This window comes from Protomyctophum bolini, assembly GCF_963924005.1.
Source record: "Protomyctophum bolini genome assembly, chromosome: 20".
Classification (NCBI taxonomy): Eukaryota; Metazoa; Chordata; class Actinopteri; order Myctophiformes; family Myctophidae; genus Protomyctophum; species Protomyctophum bolini.
In genome coordinates, this window is record NC_137881.1 from 1,869,785 (window position 1) to 1,884,249 (window position 14,465).

Sequence of the window (14,465 nt, forward strand, 5' to 3'; positions counted from 1 at the left end):
CTTTTTCACCGGTTGGTTCCCAATGGGAACCGGTTCAGTTCTTTTCCACCGGTTGGTCCCCAATGGGAACCGGTTCAGTTCTTTTCCACCGGTCGGTTCCCATTGGGAACCGACCGGTGGAAAAGAACTGAACCGGTTCCCAGTGGGAACCGGTTCAGTTCTTTTTCACCGGTTGGTTCCCAGTGGGAACCGGTTCAGTTCTTTTTCACCGGTTGGTTCCCAGTGGGAACCGGTTCAGTTCTTTTTCACCGGTTGGTTCCCAATGGGAACCGGTTCAGTTCTTTTCCACCGGTTGGTCCCCAATGGGAACCGGTTCAGTTATTTTCCACCGGTTGGTTCCCAATGGGAACCGGTTCAGTTATTTTCCACCGGTTGGTTCCCAAATGGGAACCGGTTCAGTTCTTTTCCACTGGTCGGTTCCCAATGGGAACCGGTTCAGTTCTTTTCCACCGGTTGGTTCCCAAATGGGAACCGGTTCAGTTCTTTTCCACTGGTCGGTTCCCAATGGGAACCGGTTCAGTTCTTTTCCACCGGTTGGTTCCCAAATGGGAACCGGTTCAGTTATTTTCCACCGGTCGGTTCCCAATGGGAACCGGTTCAGTTCTTTTCCACCGGTTGGTTCCCAATGGGAACCGGTTCAGTTCTTTTCCACCGGTTGGTTCCCAAATGGGAACCGGTTCAGTTCTTTTCCACCGGTCGGTTCCCAATGGGAACCGGTTCAGTTCTTTTCCACCGGTTGGTTCCCAATGGGAACCGGTTCAGTTATTTTCCACCGGTTGGTTCCCAATGGGAACCGGTTCAGTTCTTTTCCACCGGTCGGTTCCCAATGGGAACCGGTTCAGTTCTTTTCCACCGGTTGGTTCCCAAATGGGAACCGGTTCAGTTCTTTTCCACCGGTCGGTTCCCAATGGGAACCGGTTCAGTTCTTTTCCACCGGTTGGTTCCCAATGGGAACCGGTTCAGTTCTTTTCCACCGGTCGGTTCCCAATGGGAACCGGTTCAGTTCTTTTCCACCGGTCGGTTCCCAATGGGAACCGGTTCAGTTCTTTTCCACCGGTCGGTTCCCAGTGGGAACCGGTTCAGTTCTTTTCCACCGGTCGGTTCCCAATGGGAACCGGTTCAGTTCTTTTCCACCGGCCTATATTAAATTGTTTATAGGATCAATACAAGTAAATTAATACATGATAACCCTTCCACAGTAGTAGCTTTTTCATATGTTTCATATGTATTTTGCACATCCTACATAATGCCTCATTTAAAAATGTAAAATTTGTAATACAATAAATCATTGTCTTCGCGTAAGTACTCAATTGGGGATAACAATGGTGATAACAATCTAATATAGGTATGGAGTTGATACACTCGATTCATAATTAACGTTCCAATTTTGGAGCTCTGGCTCATGGACTAAGAACCAAAGAGAACTGAACCGGTTCACATTGGGAACCAACCGGTGGAAAATAACTGAACCGGTTTCCATTGGGAACCGACCGGTGGAAAATAACTGAACCGGTTCCCACTGGGAACCAACCGGTGGAAAAGAACTGAACCGGTTCCCATTGGGAACCAACCGGTGGAAAAGAACTGAACCGGTTCCCATTGGGAACCAACCCGGTGGAAAAGAACTGAACCGGTTCCCACTGGGAACCAACCGGTGGAAAAGAACTGAACCGGTTCCCATTGGGAACCAACCGGTGGAAAAGAACTGAACCGGTTCCCACTGGGAACCGACCGGTGGAAAAGAACTGAACCGGTTCCCATTGGGAACCGACCGGTGGAAAAGAACTGAACCGGTTCCCATTGGGAACCGACCGCCCGGTGGAAAAGAACTGAACCGGTTCCCACTGGGAACCAACCGGTGGAAAAGAACTGAACCGGTTCCCATTGGGAACCGACCGGTGGAAAAGAACTGAACCGGTTCCCATTGGGAACCGACCGCCCGGTGGAAAAGAACTGAACCGGTTCCCACTGGGAACCAACCGGTGGAAAAGAACTGAACCGGTTCCCATTGGGAACCGACCGGTGGAAAAGAACTGAACCGGTTCCCATTGGGAACCGACCGGTGGAAAAGAACTGAACCGGTTCCCACTGGGAACCGACCGGTGGAAAAGAACTGAACCGGTTCCCATTGGGAACCGACCGGTGGAAAACACCTTCTGATCTGAAAGGTGTTCGACAGACAGGCGTTAGACGGAAGGATGATCATGACGTAAAACTAGTGTTTTCCGAAAGAATTGAACACAAACTCAGGTGAAGATATTTAACAAGTGTGAAGAATTAAGGCACAACTATACACAGCACAACCTACAAGTATAAGATCCCACAAAACAAAGGAAAAAAGCTACTCCCTAGATCTACTCCCTATAGGAAAGCTACTATATAATCTAATCGAATCTAGATCTACTCCCTAGGAAAGCTACCTATATAGTCTAATCTAATCTAGATCTACTCCCTAGGAAAGCTACCTATATAATCTAGTTGAAAACAAGTTCATTGAAAAAAAAAAACCCACAAAATAAGGCAATTTAGAGTTCTAAGGATTTTCAAGTGAAAGACAAGAATAACACAATCACAAAAACTTACTTTCTACAAAGTACTAAAAATAAAAATCACTGACAGAAAAGAGTGTAAAAAGTTCCAGGAGACAATTAACAGCAGCAGCGATAGAAGATATCACTTCTATCGGCAGTGATAAAAGGGCTATGACAAGCTAGCCTGGTTAATAAACCAGACTAATATCGCACGGACCGCGGGATATTAGTCTGGGGAGGCTCCGCTTGGATTTCATTTCCAGGGCGGCGGGTTGAAACATTTTCTCTTTGACGCAATTGGTCAGAGCTATACTGTCAGTCAAAGGTCTCAAGCATTGAAAGTCACTGTACCAAAGCCCGCCCATATTGCATATACCGTGTCCCGATTGGCCGCCCCATTTCTCCGGTGTAGCAAATGGGCGTACAATTGAGCCTCTCCAGACCGTAATCCGCCGGCAGGGAATTTTCTTTTTGCCAACAACGGCTGATTCGGTCTGGTTTATTAACCAGGCTACTAAGAAGCTCCCATTTATTCATTCCCCCTAAAACAAATGATTCACTCACTAAAAGTCCATCTGTTTTTCCCTCATCATCGCCTTGCTTATTTCCTCTAGTAATTCATTAATTAGTTGTATTAAATGCTCTTCTTATACACGCATCTCATCGTCGTGGTGATGTGTGATCTGGTACTATCTCCACTTGACATGTTCATACTTTGGACAAAATTAATTAATCTTGGATTTCGTCTCTTTTCGGGCAGAAACCTCACCTCACCAAAACGCTTACTTTTCAGGTCTCAAATTTATAAAAAAAACAAACGGCAGATCAACAAGCTCACAATGTGTCGCTTGGCGCTGCGTTTCCAGCTTGTATAGTGTGTGTGTGTGTGTGTGTGTGTGTGTGTGTGTGTGTGTGTGTGTATCTGTCTGCATACTAGGGTCCTCCGTTGAGTTTCCAAATCTGTACAAATCTCTGTCCCCTATATACCACTGTAAAAATCAGAAAAATAAAAAATAAAAGTTTGCATATTATTTTCTGTACAAAAAGTAAAACTAAAAGACACATTGTGTTATAACTCTTTTTTTCCTTTTCCTTCGAATCACTCTGAAACTTTCCAGAATGCCTTTTCTTTAAAAAATACGATTTATTTTATTTTGTTATATTAACGCGCACAAAAATAATGCTCTGTGTCTTCTCCCCCCCCCCCCCCCCCCACCCACCCCCCCCCTCCTTTCTTTGTTTTATTTTATATACATTTTGTTATTTTTTTGTTTTGTTTTGTTTTCGTTATCAAAATAGTGGAAAGCTGAGACGGTTGAATTCCTCCTGATTGGTAGACTCTCTGACTGAGGCATCTTCTGATTGGTCGACTCTCTGTGACTGATGGCCTCATTCACACGTACCAGCGGTGGCCGAACGGTTTGCGGAGCGGTCTTGATATCGTGAAGGTCGCTATAGTTCGTATCCCCGGAACCGGCACGTTAAAATTACCACCGCTGAAGTGCACTTAATGGACAAGGCATTGAACCTCTACCATGAAATGTTCTATGAGCAGGGCCTGGCTGTAAACAAGTTCTTGAGCTTAGTCCAGTTACCCTGCAGGGTAAACATAGTACCTTTCCTTTCCTTTGGGAGTCACATGGTTTGATCAAACACAAGTGTTTGATCAAAACACAAGTGTTTGATCAAACCATGTGACTCCCATTGGAAAAGCATTCTGGTGGCCCAAGAACACCCCCCCCAAAAAAACGACCAAACATTTTCTTCATTGGTGTTTGGTACGTGTGAACGAGAGTCAGAGAAGTCACGAGAAGTCCTGTGGTGACGTCAAAGATGTCGTGATGGCGACATTAACCCATTTTGGGCAGGAACCCATTTTGGTCTCAGCATCATGTCGTGCTTTAGCTATTTAAAAATAGCAGACCTACAAGCTCATAGCACGCCACCGAGTGGCGCGCTACGAGCTTGTAGGTCTGCTTTTTTTGAAAAAGTTTGAAAATCGAAGAGCGACTGACATAGAAGACATTTTTAGAATCTGATCTCAGGTCAGAATGGGTTAAAGACCTGGTGATGTCCTCTTCGTTTGTTTCCTTTTGGTCGTCCATGTTGGAGTCATCCATGTTTGTAGTCCATGTTGGAGTCATCCACGTTTGTAGTCCATGTTGGAGTCATCCATGTTTGTAGTCCATGTTGGAGTCATCCATGTTTGTAGTCCACCCCCATCAAGGCTCTTTGGTTCAATATGCTGTCATGACGTGCCCTCAGCACACCACATCACCTCCACCTGCAACACAGGAGCACAATCCATTGACGACGTATCAGGCATTTAGCAAAACGCTCTTAGGATTCTTGTTTTATGCTTGAGGAAGGACTCTGGGCGAATGGAGTGTCTGGTGCTGGAATCTGGTGCAGCGCACAGGCCGGTCCTCTACCGATATTGACGTCAGACTTCGGTGCTCTATAGGATACAACGTGGGTGCTGCTACCTACCGTAGCTTCACCTGGTGTGCTGGTAGGAGTAGTTGGGTGTGTTCTGAAGTGACCTACCGTAGCTTCACTTGGTGTTCTGGTAGGAGTAGTTGGGCGTGTTCTGAAGTTACCTAGCGTAGCTTCACTTGGTGTGCTGGTAGGAGTAGTTGGGCGTGTTCTGAAGTTACCTACCATAGCTTCACTTGGTGTTCTGGTAGGAGTAGTTGGGTGTGTTCTGAAGTTACCTAGCGTAGCTTCACTTGGTGTGCTGGTAGGAGTAGTTGGGCGTGTTCTGAAGTTACCTACCTCAGCTTCACTTGGTGTGCTGGTAGGAGTAGTTGGGCGTGTTCTGAAGTTACCTACCTCAGCTTCACTTGGTGTTCTGGTAGGAGTAGTTGGGTGTGTTCTGAAGTTACCTAGCGTAGCTTCACTTGGTGTGCTGGTAGGAGTAGTTGGGTGTGTTCTGAAGTTACCTACCGTAGCTTCACTTGGTGTTCTGGTAGGAGTAGTTGGGTGTGTTCTGAAGTTACCTAGCGTAGCTTCACTTGGTGTGCTGGTAGGAGTAGTTGGGCGTGTTCTGAAGTTACCTACCTCAGCTTCACTTGGTGTTCTGGTAGGAGTAGTTGGGCGTGTTCTGAAGTTACCTAGCGTAGCTTCACTTGGTGTGCTGGTAGGAGTAGTTGGGCGTGTTCTGAAGTTACCTCTGAAGTTACCTACCATAGCTTCACTTGGTGTTCTGGTAGGAGTAGTTGGGTGTGTTCTGAAGTTACCTACGGTAGCTTCACCTGGTGTTCTGGTAGGAGTAGTTGGGTGTGTTCTGAAGTTACCTACGGTAGCTTCACTTGGTGTTCTGGTAGGAGTAGTTGGGCGTGTTCTGAAGTGACCTAGCGTAGCTTCACTTGGTGTTCTGGTAGGAGTAGTTGGGTGTGTTCTGAAGTTACCTAGCGTAGCTTCACTTGGTGTTCTGGTAGGAGTAGTTGGGTGTGTTCTGAAGTTACCTAGCGTAGCTTCACTTGGTGTTCTGGTAGGAGTAGTTGGGTGTGTTCTGAAGTTACCTACGGTAGCTTCACCTGGTGTTCTGGTAGGAGTAGTTGGGTGTGTTCTGAAGTTACCTACGGTAGCTTCACTTGGTGTTCTGGTAGGAGTAGTTGGGCGTGTTCTGAAGTGACCTAGCGTAGCTTCACTTGGTGTTCTGGTAGGAGTAGTTGGGTGTGTTCTGAAGTGACCTAGCGTAGCTTCACTTGGTGTTCTGGTAGGAGTAGTTGGGTGTGTTCTGAAGTTACCTAGCGTAGCTTCACTTGGTGTTCTGGTAGGAGTAGTTGGGTGTGTTCTGAAGTTACCTAGCGTAGCTTCACTTGGTGTTCTGGTAGGAGTAGTTGGGTGTGTTCTGAAGTTACCTAGCGTAGCTTCACTTGGTGTGCTGGTAGGAGTAGCTGGGCGTGTTCTGAAGTGACCTACCGTAGATTCACTTGGTGTGCTGGTAGGAGTAGCTGGTGTGTTCCGCCACGTTCTCCATAGAAAGCTGCTGCTGTTGACCGCCGTTCTCCTGGAAAGACATGAATGAACGACTGAATAACGAACGTCACAACAATTATTAAAGCGTCCGACCTTGATAACACTGAAGGAAAAATACAACCGGAGCCCGCCCGCTCCGGTTGTATTCACGAAACAACGGCAATGCGATGCTTAATTCGACCTTGCGGACTACATGTACAGTATGTCACATACTGTACTTGAATGAATGAGTTTATTTCGAACATTATTTCAAAACATAAACATAACATGCGGTTCTGTTTAGGGGAGGGTATGAGGAGGCTTGTCGTTTTCAGTAGGCTGCAGTAGACCACCTGACTGGACCCATAGGATCGGTTAACGTGTCATCAACGCCAATCACAGCCCGTAGGCTCCAGTATGAGCCGATCGGCTGTATAAGATCGGCGTGATAATAAGTATAACCTGCTGGGAATTATGGGTTGATTTTCGGTGGAAACGGCTGCTATATCTTTGGGGCACCTCAGCTATAGCTGCTCACTCACCTCCACAGAGCCGCTGGACTGAGGCACTGCTGTGTACTGCTGGATGTAGGCCCCTGGCATGGTCGTGTTGGCAGGCATGTACTGTGGAGGCAATACAGATCTATTATCGTACTGTAGAGGAGACAATACAGATCTATTATAGTACTGTAGACAAGGCAATAAACATCTAATATACTACTCTACTATACACTCTATGCTCTACTGACTGTGTGTGTGTGTGTGCGTGTGTGTGTGCGTGCGCACCGTGCCCGTGCTGCCCAGACCCATGTGACTGAGCTGCGTGGCTAGAGGTCCCATCATGGAGGAGTTCTGCATGGACATGGTGTGGTCCAGAACGGTGCCCTGTGTGGCACGCACACACACACACACACACGCACACACACGCGCACACGCACACGCACGCACACGCACGCGTACACAGACACACACGCACACACACACACACGCACACACACACACACACACACACACACACACACACACACAGGCAAAGAAAAACGAGAATAATTTTAAATATGACTTCATTGTACATGAGAGCATACTATGATTATGAATATGATTATGTTGAGGTGAACTCACGGCCGGCTGCATGAGGTACGACTGGTGGTGCATCCAGGACGGGTTGTGGACCTGAAGGGTTATATAAACATTAAACACACAGTGATTAAAACAGATCTACAAGCTCACACCACACATTAAAACACAGCAGCCCACAGGTGGGGTCCTGTTATATACCTGGTAGGACGAGACAGCAGAGTGGTGGTGCAGGTATGGAGACAGGGAGGCCTGGGCGATCATTCTGTTGGGAGCCAGGCTGTAGTGGGGCGAGTAGAACCTGTGGAACCCACAGCATATACGGTACAATTATTAAATGCATTATTAGCACAAAAACATGCCGTAATCCTGGTCTCTAAAACTGCCTCCCCCTGGCCAGCCGGGGCGCCTGATGGAGGGGGAAGGAACTGGTCGGAATAACGTGTCCCTTCCACGCGCTATACGTCCGGCCGGGGAAATTCCCCTCTGTCAGGTGAAAAGAAGCAGCTTGGACTCCTCATGCATAGAAGGAGGCATGAGGTCAGTCCGCTGCCCCCCCCCCCCCCAGGTTGGCAGAGGAAGTGTAGCGCCCAGGATTACATTAGATAATTGGCACTGGGTGAAAAGAAAACTGGGTTCCAAAATCGTGGGATAAAAATTTAGATAAAAAATAAAAATAATTATTAGGGTCTTAACCCATTCTAGGCGGGAACCCCTTTTGGTGTTAGCATCATGCTATGCTTTAGCTATTGAAAAATAGCAGATCTACAAGCTCGTGTAGCGCGCCACCGAGTGGCGCGCTACGAGCTTGTAGAGTCTGCTATTTTTGAAAAACCGAAGGACGACTGACATAGAAACATAGGCTTTTTCAGAAAACTGTCAGGCTGTAGAAGAACGTTTATAGAATCTGATCTCAGGTCAGAATGGGTTAATACTAGTAAGACGCCCCCTGAGGGCGAGAAGCGACCTCGCCCTAATAAGGCAGAGCGCTGGCGCTTAATTGGCAGCTTTGGGTTTGTGAGTTTATCTTTTTCTCCAATGTAAAAGTTATCTTTGTGTCAAAACGTCAAAGCTCTGTAATAGTGATTAAACATATTTAACCCATTCTGAACGGGACCCCTTTTTGGTGTCAGCATCATGTTATGCTTTAGCTATTGAAAAATAGCAGATCTACAAGCTCGTAGCGCGCCACCGAGTGGCGCGCTACGAGCTTGTAGATCTGCTATTTTTTTGAAAAATCGAAGAACGACTGACATTTTTAGAATCTGATCTCAGGTCAGAATGGGTTAATCAGACCAGTGTGTGTGTCCAGTGGAAACCTCGTATGAATCTGATCTCAGGTCAGAATGGGTTAATGGACTGTCGCCTCTTTGGTGTCGGTGTCTACGTGTGACTCACCCGTTCTGTAGCGCTGTGGGGTCATAGGTCAGCGCCATTCCTCCCTGCAAACGGGAAAACAAACAACAACATTCAATAAAAACCGCTGAGCCGTTCCGACGTTCCAAAGCCTTTCTGTTCAGTTCAAACGGTGAGAACAGCAGATCTACAAGCTCACACCGTTGTCCCATCGCGACACGTTGCGGGAGCTTGTGCATCTGCTATTCTAATGTCACCGTTCCACACATGGGCTTACTGCGTCTGCGTCTCTGAGCCAGGGTCAGCTAGCCCCTCCCCTAGCCCCTCCCCCTAGCCCCTCCATTATACAGGTTTAATGTTTAAGGATAAAATGCCATTGACAATAAAGAGAATGTAATGTTTGTTTTATCACCATTACATCACCTATAATCAAGTTATAGAGTTATAGATTTTAATATATATTAGCGCCCCTCACTTCACACAGGTGTGATTCTGTTGGTACTCGCTGCGTCTCTCAGCCAGCTGGGTCTGTGTCTGCGCATACTCACCGCGGCTGCGTCTCTGAGCCAGCTGGGTCTCTGTCTGCGCATACTCACTGCGGCTGCGTCTCTGAGCCAGCTGGGTCTCTGTCTGCGCATACTCACTGCGGCTGCGTCTCTGAGCCTGCTGGGTCTCTGTCTGTGCATACTCACTGCGTCTGCGTCTCTAAAGCCAGCTGGGTCTGTGTCTGCGCATACTCACTGCGGCTGCGTCTCTAAAGCCAGCTGGGTCTGTGTCTGCGCATACTCACTGCGGCTGCGTCTCTAAAGCCAGCTGGGTCTGTGTCTGCGCATACTCACCGCGGCTGCGTCTCTGAGCCACCCGGGTCGGCCGTTGTGCAGAAACCTCCCCTGGTTCTGCCTCTTCTTCTGACCTCCGTCTGCAAACTTACACAATAACGGCTCCGGGGGAACTGGATGTTGGACGGGGCGAAAACACATCGGAAATAGTCAATATTAGGCCCCGCCCCCTCTTCCGGGCTAAATCCTTTCAATACATTCTGACCAACACCAGAGCGGTGTTCGTATAGAAACCATTACATAGAAAACACCCTTTCTTTACACGAGAACGGCGTTTTCAGGACGTTAAAACACCTCCCAGAGTGGAAACCTCCTCGAAAACGCCGTTCCCCCCCCCCCCCCCCCCGACTCCGTGTAAAACGGGCGAAACGACGGATGGCCATGTCTCGCGACCCCCGCCCGCCCCGCCCTGCCCCACCCCGCCCTGCCCCGCCCCCAATACAAACTGACAAATAACCTTAAGAAGAAGAAGAAGAAGATTTTGTGTTGCGTGACTCACCCGGCACCCCCGGTGGCGTCTTGATGAATTTGCCGTTGAAATGCTGAATGACGGCCTCGCACTTCTCTGTGGACTCCATCCTGAAACACACGGACATTACGATGACCCTAAGATGACCCTAAGATGACCCTAAGATGACCCCAACCCAGAGCCGTCTAAATGGAAGAGTTGCGATATTGAGGTAGGGCCAGAAAGCAGCCCGGTCACGTGACGTGAACAGAGTTTGCGTAACATTGTTTTACTCTATGGCTCTGCCCATAATAACGCACGCATCAACATCACTCCCTTTGGAATTTCAGTTATGTGGCGCTTATGAGCACCGCATAAGGAACATGTTGGTGATTGATTATGTGTTGATAACATTCGTACAGAACCAACAGGCTCTGATGGTGTCGTTTACAGAACCCGTGATGGTGTCGTTTACAGAACCCGTGATGGTGTCGTTTACAGAACCCTCTGATGGTACCGTGTGGCCTACCTGGTACAGAACCCCCTGATGGTACCGTGTGGCCTACCTGGCGAAGCCCACACCGCGGCTGGTTCCGTTGGCGTCCCGGAGGACGCGCGTGGACACCACCTGGCCGAAGGACTTCAGCATGGACTCCAGGTCCTGTTCGTCCATCGATACGGGCAGGCTGGAGATGTACAGGTTGGTGGGGTCCTGCTCCTGCTGCTGCACATACAGTAGGGATAAATAATAACTATTATTATTATTAATGTACAGGTCGGTGGGGTCCTGCTCCTGCTGCTGCATGCTTTAAGCATGTGAGCCGCCATTAACTGGCCCCAGTAAGTGAACCGAGTTGTCAGACAACAAACTATAGGTGGCGAACTTGTCATGTGCATTTCCAGGCTATTCTTTGACCAGCCTGCTTTGACCAGCAGCTGGTAAACAGGGCGTTGTGCTAGTAGGAAGAACGTAGGGTTCTATTCTTAGCCCTGCCATTGTTCCCCGCATGGCGACCTGAATGCAGGGCAAAACAGGGCTGATCAGTTACATTTGATATGTAACATTGTTACATTTGACCAATACTTGCTCATTTAGACCTGAGGTCGATTCTACAATGTCTTTAGTTTTCTGAAGAGCTCTATGTTTCTATATCAGTGGTTCTCAAACTATTTCACGTCAAGAACCCCCAGCATTATCTGTAATTGGCCGCCGACCCCCATCTCAAAATATGTTGTTCCCGGGGACCCCGACCAAGATTTGAGACAAGTTAAAAGTGTTGACTGCATGGGACAGAATATATTCAAAGATTTGCGCCGCATTTTCACGATTTTTCAAAAAAAAATAGCAGATCTACAAGAGTTCTCTCGTGTCATCAGTGCCCATACCCTATAGGTGGAGTTATTGGCGAAAAGGGCCGTAGTCTGAAAACCTGCACCTCTTCAGACTCCATCTTATAGAACTTAGTTCCACTCCTCATGCATTGACAGAATCATGAGCTTCCAGTTCGGGGCTCTCCCCAGACTAGGAGTCTGTTTGGGAGTCAGAGTCTGTTTGGGTGCGGGATGGCGGGGGGAGGTGCGGGGGGGGTGTCAGCCCTAGGCCTTGAGCCCAGACAACACAGACAATGTGGGGCCATTGTCTGCACGGTCCCATTGACAGTGTGTGTGGGTGTGTGTGTGTGTGTGTGTGTGTGTGTGTGTGTGTGTGTGTGTGGGGGGGGGGGGGGGGGGGGATTCCCTCGACGGGGTGCCTGGATCAGCTTAATGGGCTGACAAGAGTCGCTTTGACTGCAGACATCTGACACAAAGAGCTACGTGCAAGAACCCACCCCCCCCCCCCCCCCCCCACGACAGAGAGAGAGAGAGAGAGAGAGGGAGGGAAAGGGAGAGAGAGAGGGAGGGAGAGAGAGAGAGGGAGAGAGGGATGACGAAATAGATAGGAGGGTAAGAAAAAGGAACAAAAGAATAGGAAGTGGAAGGGAAGGGAATAACGCTCCATTCATGCTTTATAGTTTGTCAGACATGCAGCGTCATGTCGCGTCGTGTTGTGAATGATCGACGTGTGAGACGTTTAGTCCAAGGTCTCCCAACCCGGGGGTCCCCGGCCGGGGTGGCGAGGAACGTCCACAAGGGGGCAGTACTGGTCCCTGCATGGTGTACCACCAACCACAGAGGTTGTGGGTTCAAATCCACCGTGCTGAAGGTGCATCAGTATTTTGAATCATAGGACAAGTTGGAATGATAAACGTGGATGCAATTGTTTGCAATGCAATTGTTTGACTATCTCCAATGCCTCGTATATTGCATGGACATATACTGCAGATCTACAAGCTCATAGCGCGCCACCGAGTGGCACTCTACGAGCTTGTAGGTCTGCTATTTTTGAAAAATTCGAAGATCCACTGACATAGAAACACATAAAACTGTCCCACATGGAGTCATTAGGCTGTTCTTACTTTGGCCATCTGAGCCTGAACCCCGCTGGGACTTCAGCGCTGTGACCGCCTTCTGAGCTGCCACGGGACTGTCGAAGTCCACGAAACCATAGCCTGGAATATACGTAAATAACATGTTAATACGGCCTCTAACGAAACCATAACCTGGAATATGACATAAATAATATGTTAATACGGCCTCTAACGAAACCATAGCCTGGAATATGACATGAATAATATGTTAATACGGCCTCTAACGAAGCCATAGCCTGGAATATGACATAAATAATATGTTAATACGGCCTCTAACGAAACCATAGCCTGGAATATGACATGAATAATATGTTAATACGGCCTCTAACGAAACCATTAGCCTGGAATATGACATGAATAATATGTTAATAATATGTTAATACGGCCTCTAACGAAGCCATAACCTGGAATATGACATGAATATTATGTTAATAATATGTTAATACGGGCCTCTCTAAACGAAACCATAGCCTGGAATATGACATGAATAATATGTTAATAACGGCCTCTAACGAAACCATAACCTGGAATATGACATAAATAATATGTTAAATACGCCTCTAACGAAACCATAGCCTGGAATATGACATGAATAATATGTTAATACGGCCTCTAACGAAGCCATAACCTGGAATATGACATGAATATTATGTTAATAATATGTTAATACGGCCTCTAACGAAACCCCATAGCCTGGAATATGCGAATCATGAATAATATGTTAATACGGCCTCTAACGAAGCCATAGCCTGGAATATAATATAAATGAGTTAATACGTTTAATACCCAGGAATACACATTCAATCAATCAATCAATAATTAATTCACCCACCCACCCACCCACTCACTCACTCACTCACTCACTCACTCACTCACTCACTCACTCACTCACTCACTCACGTCACTCACTCACCTCCACTCACTCATCACCACACTACTCACTCACTCACTCACTCACTCACTCACTCACTCAGTAAAACTGACCTTTGCACTTGTTGGTGGTTTTATCCATGATGGCCTTGGTGGAGACGATCTTCCCATAGCTTCAAAGGCACACACGCACACGCACACGCACACGCACACGCACACGCACACGCACACGCCACACGCACACGCACACACACACACACGTACATTAAGTTTTTTCCTTTTCTTTTACATTATAATTATTCCCCCAAATGAAATGAGAAGAACTACAGATTTACTCCCAATCTTCCGCCGTAGTGTGAAAACCCCGCCTCTTCAGGACTCCACCCTTAGCCCGTAGCACTTGCCCTAGCCCCAATGAGCTTACAGGCGTATATGCATATAGGCTCAACTTAGATAGCCCGGACGTTCCAGACCCACAGGAACGGTGCCGGGCCGGTTCCGGCGAGCCGTACCCCACATCCGAAACGCTTCAGAAATGACAGAGTTACTGTGTGGGGGTCCCTCTACTGTACTGCACTGTACTGCACTGTACTGCACTGCACTGCACTGCACTGCACTGCACTGCACTGCACTGCACTGCACTGCACTGCACTGTGTGTGTTAGGTTGCTCACAGGTGGTGAAAAAACGACCATGCTGTTTTCGTGCTCAGACCCCAGCCAGCAGCCAGCCACACACACACACACACACACACACACACAGCACAAAACCAGTGGGGTCGAGATCCCCATACGTGGGTCACAGCGAGATGTTTACTGGGTCACTGTTTTGGGTAAACCGCCCCACTGTGGCCCCGCCCCCGGGGCTGGTTCTATTTCAGGTCTTGAGATCAAAACAGTTTGGGAACTCTGCTCT

The 14,465-nt window shown here is 48.0% G+C and overlaps 1 protein-coding gene and 1 pseudogene across 2 annotated transcripts in view; one reads left to right on the forward strand and one right to left on the reverse strand.

The window, feature by feature from the left end:
• The window catches only part of ctsz (cathepsin Z), a 471,668-nt gene that overhangs the window by 442,277 nt on the left and 14,926 nt on the right, over nt 1–14,465 (forward strand). The window lies entirely within an intron of this gene.
• Nucleotides 4,529–14,465, reverse strand: part of LOC308335530 (RNA-binding motif, single-stranded-interacting protein 2-like) — a 37,819-nt pseudogene continuing 27,882 nt past the window's right edge. The window contains exons 3-14 of the transcript XR_013966253.1: nt 13,666–13,724; nt 12,670–12,762; nt 10,780–10,937; nt 10,265–10,344; nt 9,766–9,878; nt 8,969–9,012; nt 7,772–7,871; nt 7,616–7,666; nt 7,280–7,378; nt 7,037–7,117; nt 6,459–6,546; nt 4,529–4,815 (exon numbers count right to left, since the gene is read on the reverse strand). The product of XR_013966253.1 is annotated as an RNA-binding motif, single-stranded-interacting protein 2-like (transcript). The remainder of the gene's footprint in view (nt 4,816–6,458; nt 6,547–7,036; nt 7,118–7,279; nt 7,379–7,615; nt 7,667–7,771; nt 7,872–8,968; nt 9,013–9,765; nt 9,879–10,264; nt 10,345–10,779; nt 10,938–12,669; nt 12,763–13,665; nt 13,725–14,465) is intronic.